Source organism: Ambystoma mexicanum, chromosome 1p (assembly GCF_040938575.1).
Source record: "Ambystoma mexicanum isolate Mex_15411 chromosome 1p, UKY_AmexF1_1, whole genome shotgun sequence".
Taxonomy (NCBI): Eukaryota; Metazoa; Chordata; class Amphibia; order Caudata; family Ambystomatidae; genus Ambystoma; species Ambystoma mexicanum.
This window is the reverse complement of record NC_090921.1, coordinates 24150695-24174134: the sequence shown is the minus strand read 5'-3', so window position 1 is coordinate 24174134 and position 23440 is coordinate 24150695. Positions and strand designations below refer to the sequence as shown.

The 23440-nt window shown below is 49.1% G+C and overlaps 1 protein-coding gene across 3 annotated transcripts in view; it reads left to right on the top strand.

Moving 5' to 3' along the window:
- The window catches only part of LOC138564428 (zinc finger protein 135-like), a 121431-nt gene that overhangs the window by 80039 nt on the left and 17952 nt on the right, over positions 1–23440 (top strand). For all 3 annotated transcript variants that reach the window (XR_011300398.1, XR_011300392.1, XM_069642909.1), the window contains exon 3: positions 19752–19850. The gene's annotated coding sequence lies outside the window, so the exon portion shown is untranslated. The remainder of the gene's footprint in view (positions 1–19751; positions 19851–23440) is intronic.

The window sequence follows — 23440 nt, the reverse complement described above, 5'->3', positions numbered from 1 at the left end:
GGCTGGTGGGGCAGCACAAGGCTGCCAGGACAAATCGGGTAGGTTACATAGCATAAACTAGGCAGGCGGGGTAGCGCAAGGCTGCCAGGTCAAATCAGGTAGGTTACATAGCATAAACTAGGCAGGTGGGGCAGCGCAAGGCTGCCAGGACAAATCAGGTAGGTTACATAGCATAGACTAGGCAGGTAGGGCAGCGCAAGGCTAACAGGTCAAATCAGGTAGGTTACATAGCATAAACTAGGCAGGTGGGGCAGCGCAAGGCTGCCAGGACAAATCAGGTAGGTTACATAGCATAGACTAGGCAGGTAGGGCAGCGCAAGGCTAACAGGTCAAATCAGGTAGGTTACATAGCATAGACGAGGCAGGTGGGGGTAGCGCAAGGCTGCCAGGTCAAATCAGGTAGGTTACATAGCATAGACTAGGCAGGTAGGGCAGCGCAAGGCTAACAGGTCAAATCAGGTAGGTTACATAGCATAGACGAGGCAGGTGGGGGTAGCGCAAGGCTGCCAGGTCAAATCAGGTAGGTTACATAGCATAAACTAGGCAGGTGGGGCAGCGCAAGGCTGCCAGGACTAATCAGGTAGGTTACATAGCATAGACTAGGCAGTTGTGGCAGCGCAAGACTACCAGGTCAAATCAGGTAGGTTACATAGCATAGACTAGGCAGGTGGGGCAGCGCAAGGCTGCCAGGACTAATCAGGTAGGTTACATAGCATAGACTAGGCAGGTGGGGCAGCGCAAGGCTGCCAGGACAAATCAGGTAGGTTACTTAGCATAGATTAGGCAGGTGGGGGCAGCGCAAGGCTGCCAGGTCCAGACCGGTATGGGTGGCTGCATTAAGTAAAACAGCCCTGAAGGTCCAAGTTAAGGTAGTGCGTAGTCCAGCACAGTAACACCTCATGACGTGAGGTAGTATCAGTACGTGGCAGAAAGAGCATGGACAAATGCGTCATTTGCGAGAAGGCATATGAGCATGCAAGTAGAAATGTCATGGGGGGGAGGATTGTAGCCCAAACAGTACCTCCATGACTGAGGGGCTGCATCTGGTGGCTAGAATTGAGGATAGAGCAGTAAGAGAAGGCACACAGTCATAGCAAGTGAGAAAAAAGGTGGGTGTAGCCTCCTTGCCTTAGTTGCGCGGAGAACACAGGGAGAAAAAGATAGTGTAGCATTGCTGCAATGTCTGCACCGGACAGGGCCAGATAGGGGTCCTCGTGTGGGTCTTGGTGTGGGGAGCTGACATTCGCCTGCCGGCTCCTGAGTGGCAGGGGAAAAGGTTGAATTGGCCAATCGGAGTGCAGCAAGGCCATGGTTCTCAGCACTTTGGTGCTGCAGGGAACAGGGTTGCCATGTTGGAAGGTGTCGGACTGCAGGCACCAAGAGTGAAGGCAAGCCGAAGTGGAGGCCAGTGGATGTATTCAGCCATCTAAGCTGGCGTTGGGGTACAGCCTCAGATAAAGAAAGGCCAGCAGGGCAAATGGAATTAAAGACAGGGCTCCTCACCGTGCAGAGGTAGCAAAGCGCCACAAGCCCAGCAAGGCTTACCTTTCCTTCTCCGGGATGTTTGGCAGACCCCTCTGCCTCATGGAGTGGAGAGCCAGACAGGGCACACAGGGCCTTCGTGCGAGCCTTGGTGTTGGGGTCTGGCATTCGCCTGCCGCCTCCGATTGGCTGTTGAAAAGGTTGAATTGGCCCATCACTGTGCGGGCAGGTCCATCTCAGCACTCCGTTGCTGCAGGGAACAGGGCCGCCATGTTGGAAGGTGCCGGACTGCAGGCACCAAGAGTGAGGGCAAGCCGAAGTGGAGGCCATTGGATGTATTCAGCCATGTAAGCTGGCGGTGGGGTACAGCCTCAGATAAAGCTATCAATGGAGGCTTACATCTGGCGCCAAAGGCTGCTATACCTTGGAGAGTGATTGTGAAGCAGATGTTGTGGTCATACTGTACCAACCACGCCACACTCGGTGACAAGTGTGTTGCCATGTGTTTCCTTGAAGTGGTGGACACGAGTACTAGGCTGTGCCATGCTTGGATTCGGTTAGCGGCACAGTGAGTGTGAATAGAGGAGGTTATGCAGGCAGTAGGAGAATGCTCAGAGGCAATATAAGGACGAATTTGACCAGGACCACAAAGAGGTGGAGAGTAGATGAATTGGCGATGGTATGCATTCTGAGATTGAGTACCAAATGTCAGGGGAAGACGTTTTGGGGGCCTAAGATTGCAGCTGTGAGAGGTAAGGTAGTGTGTTGGAAGGTGTAGAAGCGTGGTCACAAGGGGACATAGTAGACTTCTGCAAGGTGGATGGAGACAATGGAGCTCAGGAAGGGGTGAGAATGGTTGCTGTACACCATAGAAGCAGAACAAGAGTGATTCGTAATATGTGGAAACTTGGAAGAGATGGCTCCTTATTAAACGCTATATAGCCCATTAACCATCTATAGCACCAGCATAGTACCAGCTATACTGTATGGCCTTAAGGTACTTCCAACTCGCCACATAACGTGACTGAAAGAACTTGAGGGGAAAATACAATCAATTATGAATCTACTCAGTCCCTGTTGAGGCGTTGCGTATGGAGTATTGCAGTAAGGAGTATTGCTTACTGCAACTTGGATAATTCAACGTTCCCCATTATCTATGACGATAACTTCACCACAGACTAGTGTTAATGGCTTAACACATATGTTGGGTGCTCAGAACGTTGATAGCAAAGCAAATGGCTTTATCTCGAGCTGGAAGCCCTATTGGCACATTTGGGGATTACTCTGGCATCTGCATATCAGGCACCAAATATTGAGATGATGACTAAACGAAGTGCAAGGCAAGGCAAGGGGATCGGGTAAAGAACGCAGCCATACGTACTGGGAAAAAGAGATCTAGGCGCTCTTCCACCCAGAGCTGTGCATTGAACTCGCCCTGCTCATCTCTCAAGAAGTAGTCTGACCTACCTGCGATTTAATCTATTACCTACTTGGGAATATTGGGGTGCGTGCGAAAATATTGCATATGAGCAGGGATTGTGCCGCTTTTGTCATGCTGAGATCGAGCCTAGCCGTTGCATAAAGGCTATTCAATGCATAGAACTTGATCAGTTCTGGAGTGTACTTTATAGGTGGGAATCAGTTCTTATAACAGCTGCAGCTCATTCTGTCTGGAAGGAGGCACAAAAGCGTTTTACTATCTTAGAACCATTTTAATGACATTTCATCAGATGTTTGTGATTGCCGAAAATACGAGAACATGAAATTCAATTTTAGTGTTTTTGTTTTATGACCTTTTTTATGTATTGATCATCTTAATTTGTCTTGATATATGTGGTGCTTAAGGTTTATATTTTAACCAAATGCACAATAAAGTTTGAAAAGAAAAGAAATAGGTGGCAAGACCATGTAGCGGGGTGGGCGTGGCCTGTATTATTCTGAGGGTGGGAGAGACCCATCAGGACCATCTGTAAAACCCTGGTTATGTGTGGCACTGTACTTAGGCTATGTATTCTAGTATGCACGCACGCGCCTATATATAATCCTATTATTGCACGTGGGGTGACCTTGTTCGTTCCATAAATGTATGTAGTTCTGATCTTACATATTATATTATAACTTGTTGCACTTTACCTTCTGGTAATTGTTGGAGTGGGGATATGTAGGTTGGTGAGGATGATATAATGTGCAGGAGGTATTGTTGGAGTGGGGATATGTAGGTTGGTGAGGATGATATAATGTGCAGGAGGTATTGTTGGAGTGGGGATATGTAGGTTGGTGAGGATGATATAATGTGCAGGAGGTATTGTTGGAGTGGGGATATGTAGGTTGGTGAGGATGATATAATGTGCAGGAGGTATTGCTGGAGTGGGGATATGTAGGTTGGTGAGGATGATATAATGTGCAGGAGGATTGTCATTTGGAAAGGGGATAGAGTGAGGGTTGAAGCGAGAGCTTTGTCTAGCGTCTGCATCCACTGTATGCTGCGGACCACAAGAAGATGCAAGTGACGAAAGGAGGATAGGGTGATCGACCAGATCGGAAGCCAACTCGATCAATTATGATCTGTATTGAGGCTGGTATACTGTGACGAGCAGATTAGACGGCATTAGAAACATGAGCGATTTCTGTGGAGTGAGAACGGCAGAAACGAGACTGAAAATGGGGAAGACACCTCTCAAGTAGCTCAGAAAGAAGAGAAATGGTGCCGACATTTCCTGTGGGTGTAGGGTCAAGAGAAGGATTTTGGAGTATGAGAATAATCACGGCATGCTTGTTTGAGAAAGAAAAGGAGGAGTAGAGAGGGAACCCTTAAGAAGGCATTTGAGATACCAGATAAGTGGAGGGTCGATAGGTGGGATGAGGGAGGATGGAATGGTGTCGAGAGAAGAGGTGACGCGTTTCTTTTGGAACACCATAACCTAAATTGTGCCTACATCTCCCGCCCCTACTATACTGGAAAGAAAATGTGGCTCAAAGAATGCTCGTCAGAGTGTCGTACAAAATAATCAAAGTCCGCCGTCCAGAAACCTGTCTTAGCCCGATTTCTATCCCTACCAATGTATGCAAAAAAGAGCCTAACCTCAATACAGGTACAATAAGGGCATTTGCCCAAACAAAGGAATGGTGGCTGGTTTCCGACCCCACCGTAATGTCTCTAAATAAGGCCTTAAATATCTCCTCCACTTTCCCCCTGCTTGAGTTGCATATCAGTCTTTAGTTAGTCTCTTTCTCCCTGGATTGCGAGGGTTTTGGTCTTGGTCTCAGGACTGCTTCCATCCTTGGGAACCCCCTGTTTTGTATGTCCACACCAGGCACTCTCTTTAGGCTCCCCACCATGGAATCCCATGGTATTCTCCACAGTTGGACACCTTGCCTCGGCCGTCCAAGGCTTGGGTGTCCTCCACCCAGTTCCCTGGAGCAACTGCAAACCTTCCGGCTCCATATGGTGCTCGCGGCTTCTCGCTGCTGGCTTCTTCAGTGTTCCATGTGCTATGGAGCTCGTGCTCCCTTCCCGCTTCTTAGGCACAAACCTGTGCAGTTCCCTTAGGGACCACTGCAAAAGATTTAAGACTACAGGTGTTGGCAGTAAACCCACTTGGTAGCAGTCTGTACCACACAGATTCACTTGGTAGCTGTGGCTGAGCAGTCAGACTTCCCTCAAGAAGAGTTAGGCAGTATGCAAAGTATACACAATAGGCACTCAGATACAATAATACAAGCAAACACCGACCAGAGCTTTGGTATCAAAGTATATAATTATTTATTTAAAAACACACAGTTGAAACACTCCAGCACTCTTATTGTAAAATATTCTAAACACAGTTACTATTGTAATATATACACCCCTTTTTTCCTATCAGATAAATCACAGTAAAACACCACTTATTTTCATACAGAGGTGAGCGCTTAACTAGATTGCACTCTAATAAGTTTGTGAGAAAGGGAAGGAAAAAGACAGAATATGAAGAGGTACACCACCCTATGATTCAGGAACACTGTTAGCAATGCAGAGAGCAAAAAGTCACTGGTAAGCCAAAGTCCAAAGGCTGGGCCCACTCTTAGAGGAAGCAGAGCACAAATGCGCCCAAGATCACACAGTTACACTAGGCTTAGAAAGTCTTGCAGAGGGTTCAAAAAGAGTTTAGAGAGGCCTAGAAAAGTTTAGCCAGGGTGTCCCAGGCTAACCCAGGTTCGAAAGCTGGGGGCTAAATCTACCCCGTACAGTCGGTAGCAAGGGAAGCCAGGCGGGACACGGTACCTTAAGTGGGAAGGATCTTCCAGCGGTGGCAGTTGTTCCTGGTAGTGGGTGCAAGTTGCGTCGTCGTCCAGGGGAAGAGAAGATCTCGACTTGGAGGAAAGATGAAGGTCGTTGCACTACTAGGGAAGAAACCAGCCGCAGAGTTTTCCGGTTAAAGGTGGTACCTTGGTTTCGCGGTCGTGGTAAAATGTGGTATCCCGTTTGCCGGGGTGCTTGGCACGGGCAAGGCGGCCACGAGGTACGTCGGGAAAGCGAAAAGACAGTGAAACTGGTTATCCCCACCATTCAAAGGAAGAAGACTCTCCGGCGGGAGATCTCCTCTGTCATTGGGAAAAGTGGTGATGCAGTCCAGCAGGGCTCCACCGGTGGTGGTGTTGTGGCAGGTCGGCTCAGCTTCTCCCTCGTCGGATTCTTAGGTCCTGTGGAGACTTCTGAAGTTCCAGTCCCCAAAGCCCTGCTTTTATGCAGCAAACCCCCATTCACTCAGTCTAGCTGTCACTCAAACATGCTAAGTGGTGAGCCGGCCAGCTCACCACTTGGGCCAATCAGGATGGAGTGCGACTTGAGTTGCCTAGGCAACTCAGTCCAGGGTGCCTAAATTCCCCTCCACCCCTCCTAAGTACCCCAGACAGAGTGGCACCACTTTGGAGGGCTTCTGTGGAGAAGCCCGCCATAAAGTGGAACAAAGGGTTCGACTTGGGTTGGAGTCACAGACGAGAACACAAACGCCATTTTAGAATCAAGTTTTGGCAAAAAATACCAACCGGAGAATTAATATTAATTAAATAAAGCGGCGGTATGTTCGAGGCTACCGTAAATAATGAAATAAAGATAGTAGCCTAAAACAATGGGAAATCCCATAGGAAAATATTTGCGGTAGAATTTAAAAAGTAGTATCCACTGCCACCAGCCAAAACTCGATCAGGGGGGACGGAGACGTGCCCCCTCGACTAACAGACCCCGGGGCAATTGAATTGCCCCAGCCAGTACGTCCACAATATGATGGTTTGTACTGGTTCTGTTCAGAATTTAAGACTAGTAAAGTCAATGGTGACTTTACATGCCCTGGGAGACAGTAGTCAGTCCCAGGGTATGGAGTCTATACAGGGGGGTCACTATGACACCCCTGTGTTACTGCACGGAGGGTGCTGTGTAACACACATCACAAAAACACATGAAGCCCTATGGAGTAAAAGACCCCATAGCCCATTAAACACTTCTAGATTCAAAGAAACACACTCAAATCATGTCCAAGATTGAGGGTGAAAGAGTCTCACTCTTGGCAAGAGAAAAAAATAAACCCCAAAAATCCAGCAAAGCTGCTGGAGGACTCACTAGGTTAGGAAATTCAGCCTAAACAGAGAATTCTCCCTAACACCGCTGTCTTTCTGCGGGACTTCAATGTTGTTTCCTTATCGCGCAGTTTCTCCTCGCACCTCTCCTCTGCCACTCAAGCGGTTTGCAACCTTTGACATTCTCCTGGGCGAGCTTTTCCAGTTTGTGTCCCCGCAGGAACGCTGAGCGTTCGCGGGTTTGTCCTGAATGCCGGGCAGCTGCTCACGTCCTCCTGCCACAACTGCTAGTAGGAGGCCTCTCCTCCTCTACAGCCCCTCGGACTAGATTGCGCCTAGATTGAGCACTGATTGGCTCTTAGACCCACCTCCTCGCTGGGTGATACAATCTCCCGCTCTCTCTCTTGAAGTGAGGACAGCACCTGAAAAGAGTCAAAAATCATCCCAGCCATTTGTGTAGGAAGTTGTAAGCTATTATACAGGTTAACTCCCATATATCCGCCAAAACAGCTATGCTCTTGAGACAAGGCAGGATAATACATGTCCCTGTTTAGGGATTGCCTGACCACTAATAGGTTGTGGGGCGGGGAGTCTCTCCCAAAGGTGCCCCGCTTGCCCTATCGCCTCGGGGGTCTTGAGTTTAGCGGGCTCATCTCCCTAGTCCCACGGGGTGTGGCTCCTCCTTGATGTGAGGGGCTGAATTTGGGCACGAGTTAAAGAGGCAGTGTTGGACCCGGTAAGTAAGAAGGAAGTTTACCAGGAAGGAGCGGGGGAAGAACATAGATCAGCATGGGACATACAGAAGTTGAGGAAGACCATAGAGAAGAAAATGTGGAGTTGAGTGGAGAGGATAAAGAAGATTCAGGGAGTGTGTGGGGGACGTTATCAAGTAGTTGGAAAAGACGCTGAGGATGTGAACGAAAGTGGCGAGATCCGAGAAATAGCTTTTTAAAGTGGCAAGTAAGAGGAATCCTAGGAGGGGGGGGGAGAGAAAAAAGAGGAATGTCTTTTTTGTCTTTGCATAGAGCTGTCTGATGGGCAATAAGAGTGGAAGATGGCTGCGTTTTGCAAGATGGGGGCGGTGGGGAGAAAGAGTCTAAAGTAGAAAGAAGACTAATATGAAAACCAGAAGCTGGTTGGTCAGAGGAAAGTGAAGATTATTGTTGAGGGGAAAATGAAGGATAAAGAGTAGAAAGAAAGCAGAATCGAAGGAGCATAAGCTACGCTGAGTAAAGAGATGATGGGGTAAGAAGAGATGGGTGACAAGTAGATGAGGAATGAAGAAAATCAAGAATAAATGGGGTGAGCAGATACACTAGAGGAAGGAATAAAATGAGATTAAGGGCCTCATTACACGGATGGCGGTAAGGGTTAATGGTACCGGTGACCGTTAACCCTTACCGCCTTACTACGAGGTCCCTTTGCGGGTTGGAGACTTTAACGCCTGCTTTTTGCAGGCGTTAAAAACCAACCCGCAAAGGGACCAGGGATCTAATTACGATACCGCAATTTGCGGTGCCATAATTAGCACCTTCCCCATTCACATTATGCCCTATGGGGAAAAAATGGGAATGGGGAAGGGCAATGGGGGAAGGGCGAATTACCGCCCCACCAACCTTGGAATAGGGCGGTAATTCCCCTTTCCTCCAAGGCGGTGCCGGTATTTTACTGTGTTGTAATGAGGCCCAAGGTCCTTGTGGAAATTGGGAAGGGGCTGGGCTGGGAGGTCTGCAGAGAAAAATAATTGCTATGGGCAAGGATTTGAAGAACTAAGGCAAGTGAAATTCAAAACAGCAGAAACCTCGAAAGGCTGAGAAGAGGGAAAGTGTGAACCCAGGAGGAATGGTAAAGAATACGGACACCCTATACTGACTGTGCCTATATAGTCCATCACAATCGCATTCCAGTGCCCTGTTGAGGCTTTCTGCTACATCGATTGACCGCTCTCTTCCATTTCGTAAACAAGTCAAGCAGGCATATGCATGTCCTGTTCACGTTGCTTCCGCCCAGGCAGGTCTCTTAATCTCAGTACGTTATTCTCCGCCATCTTCCACGTCGGGTGCACCCACAGTCCATGCGTCCTCGTCAATTTCCATAGCATGCACATGGTCACCATAACCATGGGGGTCCCATTCCGACCCTGGTAGTAGGGGGTTAACGGCACTAGTAAGGATGCCGGTGCCGTTAACCCCCTACCGCCCTATTACGAGGTCCCTTAGCGCGAGCCACTACGGGACCAGGGAGCAAATAACGGGCCAGCAATTAGCGGGCCCGTTATTTGCTCCATCCCCATTCCCTATGGGGGCTCAAATTGGGATTGGTTTTTTGAATGGGATTTACCGGGTCTGGTAAGTCCCCATTCAAGGAACCGGGACCCAGACCGATTTTGGAGGCAGCCATGGCGCTAATAGCACCATGGCTGGCTACCTCCAAACTCGGAATGACCCCCCACTCATGTATTTGTATTTGTATTTGTTTATTTATAACACGCAGACCATCAGGCCCGGGGGCATCAGGGCGCAATTTGTACAGGGTTGCAAGAAAAGAACATACAGGCAGATAGATTACAATAAAAGTATACCAATACAGCATAATAACAATCTTAATAATTACATATATTACACATGGTACAGTGTCCCTAGGCTCCGCAGAGGAAGTATCCCTGAGGTAGTTGGGAAGGTAGCAGACCGGAAATCGTGCTGGGGAACAGGCGGGCTGAGTAAGTAGGACAGATGTCTAACACAACTATTGCTGGTCAAAGAGCCACGATTTGGTTTTATTCTTGAAGGTGTTGAAGGAGTCTTCAGCTCTGATGGCAGCGGGGAGGGTGTTCCAAAGTTTGGAGGCTAGGACAGGGAAGCTAGTGCCTCCCGCTTTTTGGAGCTTAAACCTAGGGATAGTAAGGCAGTGAGTGAGCAGTTCTTAGTGGACGGGCAGTGGAGTGGCGTGAAAGCCGACTGCAGAGATAGATCGGAGCCTTGTTGGCTAGGCATTTGTGTGTGAGGGCAAGCGTTTTTAGGGAAATTCTCTGCTTCACGGGTAACCACTTTAGGCTAGTTCTGGCTTCTGAGATGTGGTGGTTACGAGGGATGTTCAGGGCCGCTCGAATTGCATTGTTCTGGGTGGTTTGGAGTTTGGACAGGTTTTCCTGACTGGTGCCTAAGTATAGAGCACTGCAATAATCTATTTTTGCCATGATAAGTGTTCTCGCTAGTGTGACGCTATTGTGGGTGGTGAGGAATGGTCTGCAGGCTGAAATGAGTTTGCACGTGTAGGCAGATGTGGACCTGACTGCATTAGTTTGTCTTGACAAGGATAAGGTGGAATCCAGGTAAAAGCCTAGTGTTTTAGTGTCTTTCGAGACTTGTATGGAGTTGCCGTCTATGATGAATGACTGATAGGATGGCTCAAGTTTGCTGAGGCGTTGTGATGTGCCCAGGATAAGTAGCTCCGTCTTATCGTCGTTCAGACATAGCTGGTGCTGGGCCATCCAGGCTTGGATGACCAAGTAGACGTCATTGAGGGCCTTGGTGTCAGCAAGAGAATGACCAGAGATGGGAATGAGTATCTGGGTGTCGTCCGCATAGTTGGTGTAGGAGACACCCAGATAATCAAGCACATCAAAGAGTGGTTTCGTAAAGATATTGTAAAGAGTAGGTGACACGCAAGAACCCTGAGGAACACCGCAATGAATAGGGGAGGGATCTTCGGCAGCGGAAGGTGCAAAGACCCTCATAGATCTGTTGCTCAGGAAGGATTTGATCCAGGCCGCTGCGGAGGGAGAGAAGTTGGCAGCAGAGTGGAGGTGCCTGCAACGGATCTGGTGGTTAACCAAATCAAATGCGGCGGAAAGATCGAGGAGTAATAGCATTGCTAATTTGCCCTTGTCCTTCAGGACTTCGATCTGGGTTTTTAGGTCTAATAGAGCCGTTTCTGTCCCATGTCTGGGCCGAAATCCGGATTGTCGTAGACCTAACAGATTGTTTGATTCAAGGTAGTTTTGGATCTGCAGGTAAGCTGCACGGTCCAGTATCTTCAGCAGAAATGGTACTGTAGTAATAGGTCGGAAGTTTGTGGGTATGCTTGGGTCAAGGGAATTTTTTTTTTAGTAGCGGGATCACCCAGGCGTCTTTAAGGTTGTCCGGCACAATACCTGTTTCAAAGGATGAGTTAATGAAGGCTGTAATGAATGGGGCTAAGTCATGGGCGGAGTCCTTAATGGGAGCTGGGCACGGGTCACCTTGGCAGTTGTATGGTTTCATCCTGAGGATGATGTTTTCTACTTCGGTGACAGTGAGCGGTGCGAAGGTGAAAGGTTTGATGTTGGCAGAGTTGGAGAGGGTGGGCCTAGTAGGGGAGAGTGAGCGGTTGTCACGCCTCAGGCAGTCCTGCCTTTCTTTTATTTTAGATTGGAGCATAGAGATTTTGTTTAGGAGGGCTGCTTGAATGTTAGCACACCATTTGCTGTCTTTCGTGCAAGTGTCTGGCGGGGACTTTTAACCGTTTAGTCTCTCTGGCTGTTCCGTCTTGTACCATAATGTGCCTTCTAGCTTAAAATACTGTAGTTATTCTGCTACCTCCGTTCTGGTGTGTGACACTCCAGTAATGCTGCAAACTGTCCGTTCTCCTCCTGCATTTCCTTAAATCTTGTATATTCTTTTATAAAGGTGATTGCTGATGTCTTAACCCGCTTGCCAACAATACTGACACTAAGGGCCTCATTACGACCCAGGCGGTAAGGGGTTTACGGCAGCGTAAACAGCGCCGACCCTTACCGCCTGAGTACGAGGTCCCTTAGCGCCATGGCGGATTTAACACCTGCTTTTAGCAGGTGTTAAAATCCATGGCGCTAAGGGACCATGGAGTTAATTACGCCACCGTAATTTACGGTGGCGTAATTAACGCCTTCCCCACTCCTATTATGCCCTATGGGGCAAAAATGGGAATGGGGAAGGGTAAATGGGGATTGGGGACTTACCGCCCCGCCAAGGTCGGAATGGGGCGGTAAGTCCGCCAACCACCATGGCGTAAAAGTAGTTTACGCCATGGTGGTAAAGTCACGGCCCAGGCGGTAACTTACCGCCTGGGTCGTAATGAGGGCCTATATCTGTCCCCTGCTGTCTGTCCATGAAACGGGTCTGTGCTAGTTTGCAAATCTTTCCTGATCTTGTGTCATCTTCCTTCAATATTCTTCCCTGTTGACTTTCTCACGTCCCTTTTCCACTGCTACCTCAGTAGCCTCCCCTATTGCTATACCTCCATTAGTTCTGGCAGTCGGACTGCAGCCCCTATTCTGCATTCATATACCCCATCTGTTGAGCTAGTACTTCCTTAAGCTTAACTGTATTATCCTGCCTTTTGGCAGTTAACATTCCCGTCCTCTTCCTTCTCTTCCTTGCTCTTTCCTGCTCACGTGCTGTGAGGTTCTACTATTGTTAGTGGATCCTAGTTGGCTCCTGCATTAGCACCTAGCTGGGGTGCTCTAAGCTGGTTATTTTATAATGCTACCTCTTTGGGTGTAGAACAGCTGTCAGGCAGGGTGGATCGCCAAAAGGGGGGCCTCCCACCATTGGAACCCCTACTTGGTGTACAGGAGTTCCCTGCTGTGAGCTGAAAAGGCGAGAGGAATAAGCAGTCATCAGCAATCCGTGCCACAGAGAGAAACAGCAACGTTACACAAGAGACCCAGGGAAACCGGATAAGAAACAGATCAACGAGAATAAGGCCCAGCATGTGTCAAGAGGATCTGTGGTGAACATAGATGGGGCCCATATCCCTTCCAATAAAGTCAGGGTCAGGGGAAGGGTGCAGTACAAGTCCAAGGGACATAGATGAAGTAGAGATCAAACAAACGTGTCCATCTCACAACCCGAGAGTCCAATCCAGAAAAGCCAGGCAACGGGTCGATGAGCAGCATCCAGTAGAACGCTCCTCAGGGGTATCCAGTTTCAGTCCAGAAAAGACACAGTGCAACCACGGTAAGAGTGGAGGGAGGCAGGGGGTGGAACATAACCAGGATACGAGGATACTGGCAGACAAGGTAGCAGGAACCGAGTGAACTCAACCAGGTTCAGTTTCTGCCATTGAAAGCTCATTTCAGACACCAAACACATGTCTATTAAATTCAGTGGGCATGTTCCAACTCTCCTGAAGTCAAGAAGTGCCTCAGAAATGTTGAGGCATTTCCTGGTTCCGATCCTAGCCTCCGTTTACTGCCCTTTCACCCTTTGCTTTGCTCTGGTCTGTTATGCAGCCTTCTTTGCTTGGTTTTTACCGCTAGAAATTCTACCATCTGCGGTTCATCTCCCATGTTCATCCCATCCTGGAGAGGCTGCTACAGGGCACAATCAGTTTATCTTACATTACCTTGTGAACGTTATAGGCTAGCAATTGCCTCCTGAAGTTCCTGCTTCTCTCTTTCTCCCTTCTTTTGCATCATTGCTCTGCTCTCTGGGGTGCCTTTCATTCTCCTATTCATTCATTCATTTTATCATTTGTATAGCGCCTTTCACCATGGTCCCAACACGCTGTCGGTTGAACGCCCTCAGAGGGACCTGAGCCCAGATTTGGGAGATGCTATTATGCGTGTGTGCATTTCAGCCATCAAAGTTATGTCAGGGTGCCCAGCACACATGTCTGAATGGCGTGTGGATGGGCGCAGCAGAGTTAAAGTATGAAGTAAATAGGCGTGATTGTGTTTAAGGAGATGGAGAAATATGTGAGAAGCTACAGTTTGAACTTGTGTTGTTAAACATAGCTTCATTCTCATGGCAGAGATGGTGTGCAATAGTGTTTGTGTTATATGTGAGTGCAGGGTGTGTGGATTGAGTCTGTGCATTCTGCTAAGTTAAAAAGTGTGGTGTGCGAGGGGAGAAAATGGGTTAGCTGTGCAAACGACAAGGTCTACACCCTGGGTTCCATCTATGTAAAAGAGCAGTGCTATGTATCACAGACGAATGAAGTGCTAAATGAATGCCATCCCTAGATACTCCTAACGCGAACAAGACCCCTCTTTCATGTTTTTTTACGTGGGCATGGCCCACCCTCATGTGCTACACAGTACCTACTACAAAAGAGGGATCCTATGTGCCCAATTGTGGTCCTCCTGGAAGATCCAAGTGTTTTCCTAAGGTGCATTTTAAGTGTGATGCAGTGCCCATATGAGTGCAATACTGTCAGGTTTCTCATCATGTGCAAGTTACTGGAATACCTTCTTGACTCCTCCATATGGGGTTGGTGGTGCCCAAAGCAAGGTTTGAGGGGACAGAGCACAAAAGGTGAGTCAGGGCAGGTAGGTTAGCTGAGAGAGGGACAGGTGGGAGGCAGATGGGGTGAGGGCAGACTGCTGGAAGAAGCTGGTGTGCGAGTGGTGGGGGATGGGTGCAGTTAAGGGAGGAATCTGGATGTGCGAGAGCACAGCTAGGTTTTGAGGTTTTTCCTGAAGGCCAGGTGATCCTCTATGAGACGGAGTGAGAAGAGGCGGACGCTCCAGAAGCTGGGTGTACGGATGGGGAAACGGGCACCTCCTAGTCTTGAGAGCTTGAAAGGGGGTAAGGGACTACCAGGAGGTGTGCAGAGCATGATCTGAGCATTTGGGTGGGGCGGTAGCGTTTGAGCTTGTTTTGGAGGAAGTTGAGGCCTTTTTAGTGGATGGCGCGGTGGGTAATGCACATGGCATTGAAAGAGGCCTGTCGGCTGATGGGCAGCCATTGAAGGGTCCTGAGAGCGAGGAGATGTGTTCTCTGGATGAGAGTGCGACGAGGAGCCTTGCTGCAGAGTTTTGTATCTGTTTGGAGCTTTGAGTTGATATGCAAGCGCGCACAGGCAGAAGGAGTTGGAGTAGTCAAGGCGAAAGTGGATGGCCTTGAATGCGGAGCCTCTATGGGGGTAGGAGAGATATGGAAAGATTTGCTTGAGGATGCAGAGGTGGAGGGTTCATGATCTGAAGACTGCATTGATGTGACGCGAGAGGTTCAAGTCTGAGCTAAAAGTGCATCTTAGATTTTTGACTGATTGGGATCCAGTGGGCACAGGTCCTAATGAAGGCAGCCAAATGTGGGGAACAAGAGCTGTTTTGCCACAGTTTAGGTTTTCCGTTTTTTTTAAGGTTGAGCTGGTGGTTGTCCGTCATCCAGAGGTCAATTCTGAGAAGCAAGATGCCAGCGCTGCATTGGTTCGAAGGGAGAGTTGGGAATCTTGAGGCTGATCCGAGTGTCATCAGCATAGTAACAGGTGAGATTGTGGGAGCGATTGAGCGTTGGAAGGGGCGAAAGGTAGAGGTTAAAGAGGAGAGGGGAGAAGGAGGCTCCCTGAGGGACTCTGTGAGGGAGAGGCAGAGGTGAAAGGATAGATGAAGATTATTTGGGAGCGGTCGGAGAGGAAAGAGGAGATCCATTTGAGGGCAGAGTCCCAGATGCGTAGGTCCGAGTCTGTTGGCGAGGATGGAGTGGTTCATGTCGAAGGCTGCTGAGAGGTCGAGGTGGTTGAGTGCTGAGCAGCCATTAGTCTGCTGTGCTTTTCAGATCGTCCCAGATGGAGACAAGGGAGGATTCAGTTCCACCGAGGGGTCTGAACCCAGACTGGGCAGGGTCTAGAAACATTCAGTGAAGACTGAGCTGAGAGAATGCTGTGCGATTTAGTAGTTTGGCTATGAAGCAACAGTTGGAAATGGGGCAGTATTTGCAGGCGAGGAGGGGGGTCAAGAGGGAGCTTTTTCAGTAGTAGTTTGACATGAGAGGTTTTGTATGCTGTAGGGATGTTTCCAGCTGTTAGTGAGTGGTTGATTATTGGTCTGGCGAGAGTGCCTGCACCAGTGGAGGAGAGAATGGTTTTGACGAGGGCCAGGGGGGCAAGGGTCCAAAAGCCTTCAGAACTCCGGAACAGATTGCAGGGCAGGAACTGAAGAGTGTGTGTGTGTCATGGGCAGAGGAGGTGGAGCAGTCATTGGTGGGGTGCAAAGTTGACAGTTTAGCCTGGATGGTGAGGTTCCTTTCAATGACTATGTTGAAGTAATGGTCAGAAAGGGTGTTGCACAGTGCTTTAGAAATGGGGGATGGAGAGGAAGAGCAGGGGTGGGGAGTGGGGGAGCTCTTTAACTCGGATGACCTTGTGGAGTTCTTTGCAGGGCGTTGTTTGCATTGTCGATGCGGAAGGAGTAGAAGGCATGTTTGGTTTTTCTAATTTCGACTCTGTAGTCTCTCGTGTGTCTAGCGAGAGTGGATTTGTTTTGGGTGGAAGGGTTGGTCTGCCAATGGTGTTCCAGGCAATGGTTGAGGGCTTCTGGTGGAGTTGGCGGCAGGGGAGTGGCGTTTTGAGGGGGGATAGGTGGGTCAGTAGTCAGAGCTGGCAGAATATAGCAGAGTGATCAGTCCAGATGAGGGGGCGAGTAAGGGGATAAAATGAGATTGGACGAGCTAAACACTACATATAAGATGTGAGCCGCAATGTGTGTGAGGCCTGATACGAGTTGGGTCATATTGAGAGCCTGCAGGTTGTCAAGGAGATGACGGGTCATGAGTTGTGAGGGGGTGTCGAACCAGATGTTTAGATCACCAAGAACGGTAAGAGTGGGATGAGATCAAGATGGCCGCTACTGAGTCACTCAGTCTGTGAAAGTTCTGTTATATCCCGGGGGTCTGTAAAGGAGGTGGAAACTGAGGGAGAAGGTGGGAGACGGTTTGAATTTGACTAGCGGGGATTCGCAGTCATCATTGCAGAGTTGATTCTCGACGTGTAAAGGCGTGAGGTGAGGTTTGTGGAGGATGGCTATACCGCCTGCTCTACTGGCTCTGGTGTGGGTGATCAGGGAGTAGCCTGGCGGTGAAGGCCTTGTGTGCTGAGGGGAGGAAGTTGTTCCTTTGTCGCTCTTCCTTGAAACTGTGAGCTCCTATTTAGCAAGCCCCAGCCCATCCTGTTGAGGCGGCAGAGTTCACTTTTCCTCATCATTCCATATCCATCCATAAGGACACTGCTGAAACCACGCACCTTTGTTTGCTATTAAACACGTTACTATGCCTCAAATCTTCCATTCATCTTCCCCAATGGGGGGAAGTAGCAGGAGCAGATGCCATGTTGCTTCTGGGCCGCTCTTTCCCCCACAGCCCATGCTGGCTAATATCTTTTTAAGTAGTCAGAGCATGACTCCTTGACATTTAACACAACACAGTGTCGAGACGTGCAGGGGAATGGGACAACACCTTCAGGATGCAGAAATGCAACACACGACTCTGTTCAATTAATACAGGCGTTACCACAAGGCCTGTCTCCTCCCAGGTTGCTCAAACACAATATGTCCCTGGGACAATCAAAACAATAGAAGGATACCTTTTGATTTATAACTCTTAGGCTAGTTTAGAATTTGGCTAGTTTGTGGTAACCCCATACCAAAGACAGACCCAATCTGCCAGCACATCCTAGCGCGGCCAGGTTCAATTCCAGTCTGTTGGGAAGGAGAGGTTTTGTGGGTGTGGTTTCATCAACATGCTCTGTAAGTTACCATGGAGCACATAATTGGGCAGTATGCCCCTCTCCTGCGGGCCATTACCGCATTAGGTAATGCCCCTGGGGCCCATTACCTTATGCGGTGAGGGCCCGCAGGCGAGAGGCATATTGCCTTTAGTACCCCGGCCCGTTAGACTGTACTAATGGTGTTTTTTTCAGATGCGAGACGCGTTGCGTTTCGGAGCCGAAAAAATAATTACAACATGGCCGCCACGGACAGGAAAGTTTCTCTTTCCATGGCGGCCATAGTAAACAAAGAAAATTGCCTCCATGGATGGGGAGAAGGGACAACACATAGGGCCTCATCACCAGTTGGGCGGTAACGCCGGCGCTAATAGCCCTACCGCCAAACCCCCAGCGCTATTAGCGCCGGATCATGGGTTTGGCGGAACGGTTAGTGCCCATTCCCCATTGGGCCCATTCAGGAATTCCTCATTCCCCATTGGGCCCAATGAGCTGGTGGTAATCGCGCTGAAAATCGGCAAATTTGCTGCGGATTTCCCCCCAGCTCAGAGGTGGGGGGAAATCCGCCAAGGTCATGATCTGGCAGACCCTTAAATGTGGCGGTAATAGCGCTACCGCCGCATTTAAGGATTGCCGCCAAACTCGTGATGGTGACCATTCAAGTACATTCAAAAATAAGTAAACAAAGAAATGGCTACCATGGAACAGGGAGAAGGGACTGTGCGTAGTCACTTTCTATGGTGGCCTGAAAAAAACCACACCGGCACGAGGGACGCGTGCAATAGCATGTGCAGCCTTGCCGTCGGGTAAGACTCGCAAATGCACCAATCGGTGCATTTGTTACACTGAAAAACACCCGCCCCATATACTAATCTTATTTTCAGTAGACTTTATACTTTTTTCAAACTCAAAAGTGCATCTTTCTAAAGTTCACTCTTCTAATTGTTTTATGTATGAAAAGCAGTATTGTATTATTCTGGGTGCTCGCCCGTGACCTCGCTAAGGACTCCTTTATCTGTCAGGGAACGTTTTTAGTCCTGTATCATTAGGTTTGGTCCGCAAAAGTACCCACACGCTTCTTCAGGGTCTTTGGCAATTCACAAATGAGCACTGCCAGCATCGAAACGCTAGGCAAATCTCCTCTGAACAAGAGTACCAACAGCAACCCCAGACACGTGTTTCGGCCGTGTTCATTCTCGCAGAGGGGTGCCTGTGACCATTTTTTAATTGTTTAAGGGACTTGGGTTTAGTCACCCTAAGTTTCCTATGGTCATCCAGATGTGGACCCCTTGCTCACTGTCCTCAAAGAGCCCCAGCTCTATGATGAGGCCCAACATGGCTGAAACACGTGTCTGGGAGCGCTGTTGGTACTCTTGTACAGAGGGGAGTTGCCATAGCATTTCGGTACTGGACTGCCCATGTGGGCGGGACAACGACTGATATTCAAATGCATATCTCCCTTCTGTGAAAGGTACAGTGAGCAAAAGTGTGGCAGCAGACGTTCGAGTGCGTACCTTCCCAAAGAACAGGACATTTTGCTGTGTTCATTCTCACAGACGGACACCTAGGACTACTTTCTTTAACTTCTATTAGCAGCACTTACTAATGTCCTTCTGAGAATTTTCCACTTTTTGAAGGCCACACATAAAAAAGACCAATTTATTTCAGTCGATTTTGTGCTGCCCTTAAAAAGCTGAAAAAGCACATGGCTGAGTTTGTTTTTTTTATTCAGGGGCTTAGACCACCCGGACCACCCTTTCCTCCTTGCTCCCCCACCACATACACAACCAGTTTCAACCCCCACCCCAGCGTTCAACCATCACAAACATTCCTTTTCTCACACACACATACATGGTCTCCTGCGAGTGCTCGTCCTGGACCTGCTGTTACCCATCGGCCCCTGCGCGCACTCGTGTGCGTCGCAGACGCTGACAGTTAGATTTAGAAAGACTGCTCTTTATAAAATCTGGCAAAAATAAAACTGGCATTTCACTTAATACCGTGCAGACCATATGAGATGGCATGATCATGCAGCACATGGACACACCTGTGAATTCTTACAGCTGAAGACTCGGCTACTGGCCTGGGCACCTTTTGTCCAGGCTCCAGTGAGTTTTGAAAGGAGGGTCTGCACAGCCTTTGCTGGTATTACTTATGTCAGCTTAAAGTGCTGTTTAGCTTATTTAATGTTTTGATGTGAGCTTGTGGGAAGTACACTACAGTGCACTAATGATTACATTTATTTAATTCAGGAAGCAGATGTGGTGCCTGATTCCTAGAGTGGACACTTTCGCTTATTGAAGAAGAGCTGCAGCATTTAACGATTGATTGTGGGGGAGTAGCATCATTAGGTGAGTGAAGTCAACATCGTGCACTGTTTTATAAATGGGCAAGTGTGCTGGAGGACGCAGCCAGCAGGCACTACGGGGTATGGCACGGTGCATAGCACATCGCATAATGCAGTTATTGATGGTTTCCCTGGTGGGTTTTTTCACATGTCTGAAACTTGCTGGTCACGACATTGGGGAAATGACCTTTTGTGCAATTACCTACCAGGCGCTGCTTGTCGCATAATGTAGCTCTGCATTACTCCCCTCTTTCCACCATAAGTCTTAATGTGTCTTGCACATTGCTTTTTAAGCTCCATGATAAAGCAACAATGCCCAGCCCTCTAGGTAAGTGGTGTATGCAGGTTTGTTATTCTGCTCCATAAATTGGGCAAATATTTAAAAATATATTTCTGATGTTTGTTAATCTGCTTAGAATCACATGCTGTGCATAGGTCCGACATCCAGTGGTCACTGCGGAGTATTGCATTTTGTTTTTCGTAGTCGAAAAGGGGACGTCGACAAGGCGTGTCTGTAACACTATCCCTATAGTGACGTGCGTTGTACCCACAATCCCTCACGCGTCGAGGTCCCTCAGATTGTTTTTTTCCGCCCAGTTTCTGGTCGCCTTTCGCGGAGCTCCTAGAGAGACATTGCTATACTTGCCACGGACCTCGGTCCTTTTGTCATAACTTAATATACTGATAACGATCCCTCCCCCTCGACGTTAGCTGTGAAGCTGTTTCTCCGCCGAACTGATTTTCGACGGAGAGGAACAGCGGAGGAGATCCTTCGGCGCTGCCGAACACGTGGCCTGGCCTCGACGGCCAACTTACAGTAGGGAGAGTGGGGGTTAAAACTTTGTCTCTTCTCTTTGAGAATGTCTTTCTTTCTCCCCTTTCTTTCCCTTGGGGTTGTTATCGCCAGCTATTATTGCCTCAGCTATGGAGAGGACACCATTTAAGTTTTGCCCACGCTGCAGGGGCAAATATACTTGGAAAGATGAGCACAAGCTCTGTAATCGTTGCTTACCCCTCGATCACATAGAGAACAGCTGCGCAGCCTGCAAGCTCTTAAAACCCAGGCCTCTTAAAGAACGTAGGGTTAAGAGGTGGGCGGACTACGCGATGTCGAAGTCAGTTTCCTCACCCGCTGCCGCTGTTACTGAAAGTGACGAGGAGTGCGATAGTTCGACGTCCGTTACGGAAGTCATGAACCCCCAGAAGGAGCGCTCCCGCTCCTCGTCGTCCGTCCCCGGCCCCGACGGGCTCGGCTCACGCCCTGCTTATGGGGATGAACATCCCGGCGACAAGGACGCACACAAACCCCTTAAGGCTAAACACACTACCCACGGCTCTTCTTCGTCGAGAACGAAGGATCCATCAGCGCCGAAGGGGACGCAGGGCACTCCGGCGTCTACCGCAGACCGTAAAGGTCACAAGCCCCACCCGCAAACGCAGCCGCGACCAGCGATTGGGCTTCCATCTAACACGGGCGCTACCCCAAAAACATCCGACGCAACGCTCCATAGAGCGACCGTCGAGGTACAACGCGCAACGCACACAACGCCGACACCAGAGCCCTCGACGGACAAGATCGTGGTCGAGAGCCTAGCGAGAATTGTCGCCGAAGACAAACGTACGCGGACGACGAAACAAACGTCGAATACCGCGTCGAAAAAACATAAAAGTAGCCAGGAACTGCCCCTTTCTCCAAAGGACGCTTCCGAACTACCTGAAGGCTTTTCAGAAGGAGACGGGAACCTCTCGTCGACGTTGTGGGAGCGTTCGAAACGATTCGAAGGCGAAAACACTAATTTCCCCCCTCTAGACTATTCAGGGGTACCCCATGAGACCCTTGAAAGACTCCATTCTTGCATGGAGAAAATGGAAAGGTTTCTAGGAAACCAAGACCCACCCACTCACAAAAGACAAAGAGAATGGCCACAGGATGACCCTAGAGTCAAGATTCCTAGGCTGGTTGACCTCACTGAGGAGGAGCAATACCTCCAAGAAGATGAGGAGTGTTTGGGTGGAGAAGAAGAGGTAGAACTTGAGGAAGAGGGGTTCGAAGAAGATCCTTACACCACTGCTACAGATTTTGAAGAGGATACAGCTACCTCGCAGCCCTGGCATTCACCGTCAGTGCAGCCTTGGCAATCCCCATCAGTACATTCAGACCCTGATGCCTTTCTCCCTTCTCCTCTCAAGGATTCACATGGGAACTCCTCTCCCATAGATGACCAACCTTCCCTCAATGCACTATTGCGCAAGGCAGCAGCGCATTTTGAAATTGATACAGGGGAAACTCTTCCAGACATTGACTTTGTAGAAAACGTCATCAAAGAAAAAGCCCCTGTTAGCCAATCTATTCCACTCCTGGCTAATATTAAAAGAAGAATTTCTCCCTCCCTTACTAACCCAGCTTTAGTAAGAGGGGTCAACCCTAGAATAGAAAAGCTCTTCAGCCCTTCATCCTCTGACCCTTTATACATCAGAGGACACTCTATTCCGGACTCCCTTGTGGTTACCAACACAAGAAAAAGAGCAGGGGTGCCACTATCCACTAGTGAAGCACCTCCAGACAAAGAAGGCAAAAAACTCTACGCACTGGGGAAGAGAATCACGACCTCCGCCGCCTTCTCTACTAGAATTGCTAATAACAACTCACTTTTAGCTAGCTACGCAGATGCACAGTGGAACAAGCTGCGCAGCGAAGCAGAGGAAGCACCTGAACCTCTGCGTTCTCGCCTGCTAGCTATAATATCAGAGGGCACACTGGTAAACCAGGGCATCGTTAAGAACTCCCTAGATGCCGCTGAGACGGCTGGCCGCTCCCTAGTGCAGGGAATACTTCTCAAACGCCACGTTTGGCTACGCAATTCAGGTTTTAAGCCCGAAACCCAAGCCTCCCTCATAAATAAACCCATTGAACAGACGCATCTGTTTGGGAAAGCAGTAGATGAGGCCCTAGAACATGCTAAAAAAGAGTTTGATACCATCAAGACTCTTGATCAAATTTCTAGGCCCCCTAACAGGCGAGGCTATGGTAATAAACGCTCCTTTCGTGGCCAAAGACAGCAGCAGAACCAACAACAACAATATTACTCTGGCTCCAACTGGCCCACTAACCAGGGTAACACCCAGTTCAGTCAAAGAGGCCAACGCCGTGGCAGAGGAAGAGGTCGTGGCTCCAGCCCCAGAGGTTCCACGCCCAATACCAGCAAATGACCCGAAAATTTGGGTCCCCTCCCATGCATCACCGGTCGGGGGCCGGCTAAAATCGTTCCTTTCAGCATGGGAGGGAATCACGTCAGACCGTTGGGTATTATCCACCATAGCCCACGGATACTGCATCGAGTTCAACGGTTCCCCGAAGTACAAACCCCCACGGAACCGACGCATGACACCGCAACACCTCTCCATTCTTCTTCAAGAGGTGGAAGAACTACTGAAGAAAGAAGCTATAGAGCCCGTCCCCCTATCACAGGTAACAGAAGGTATTTATTCAGTGTACTTCCTTGTACCCAAAAAGGACTTAACCATGCGCCCTGTATTAGATCTGCGCCCAGCGAACATATTTGTCAAACCCCAAAAGTTTCGTATGGTGACCTT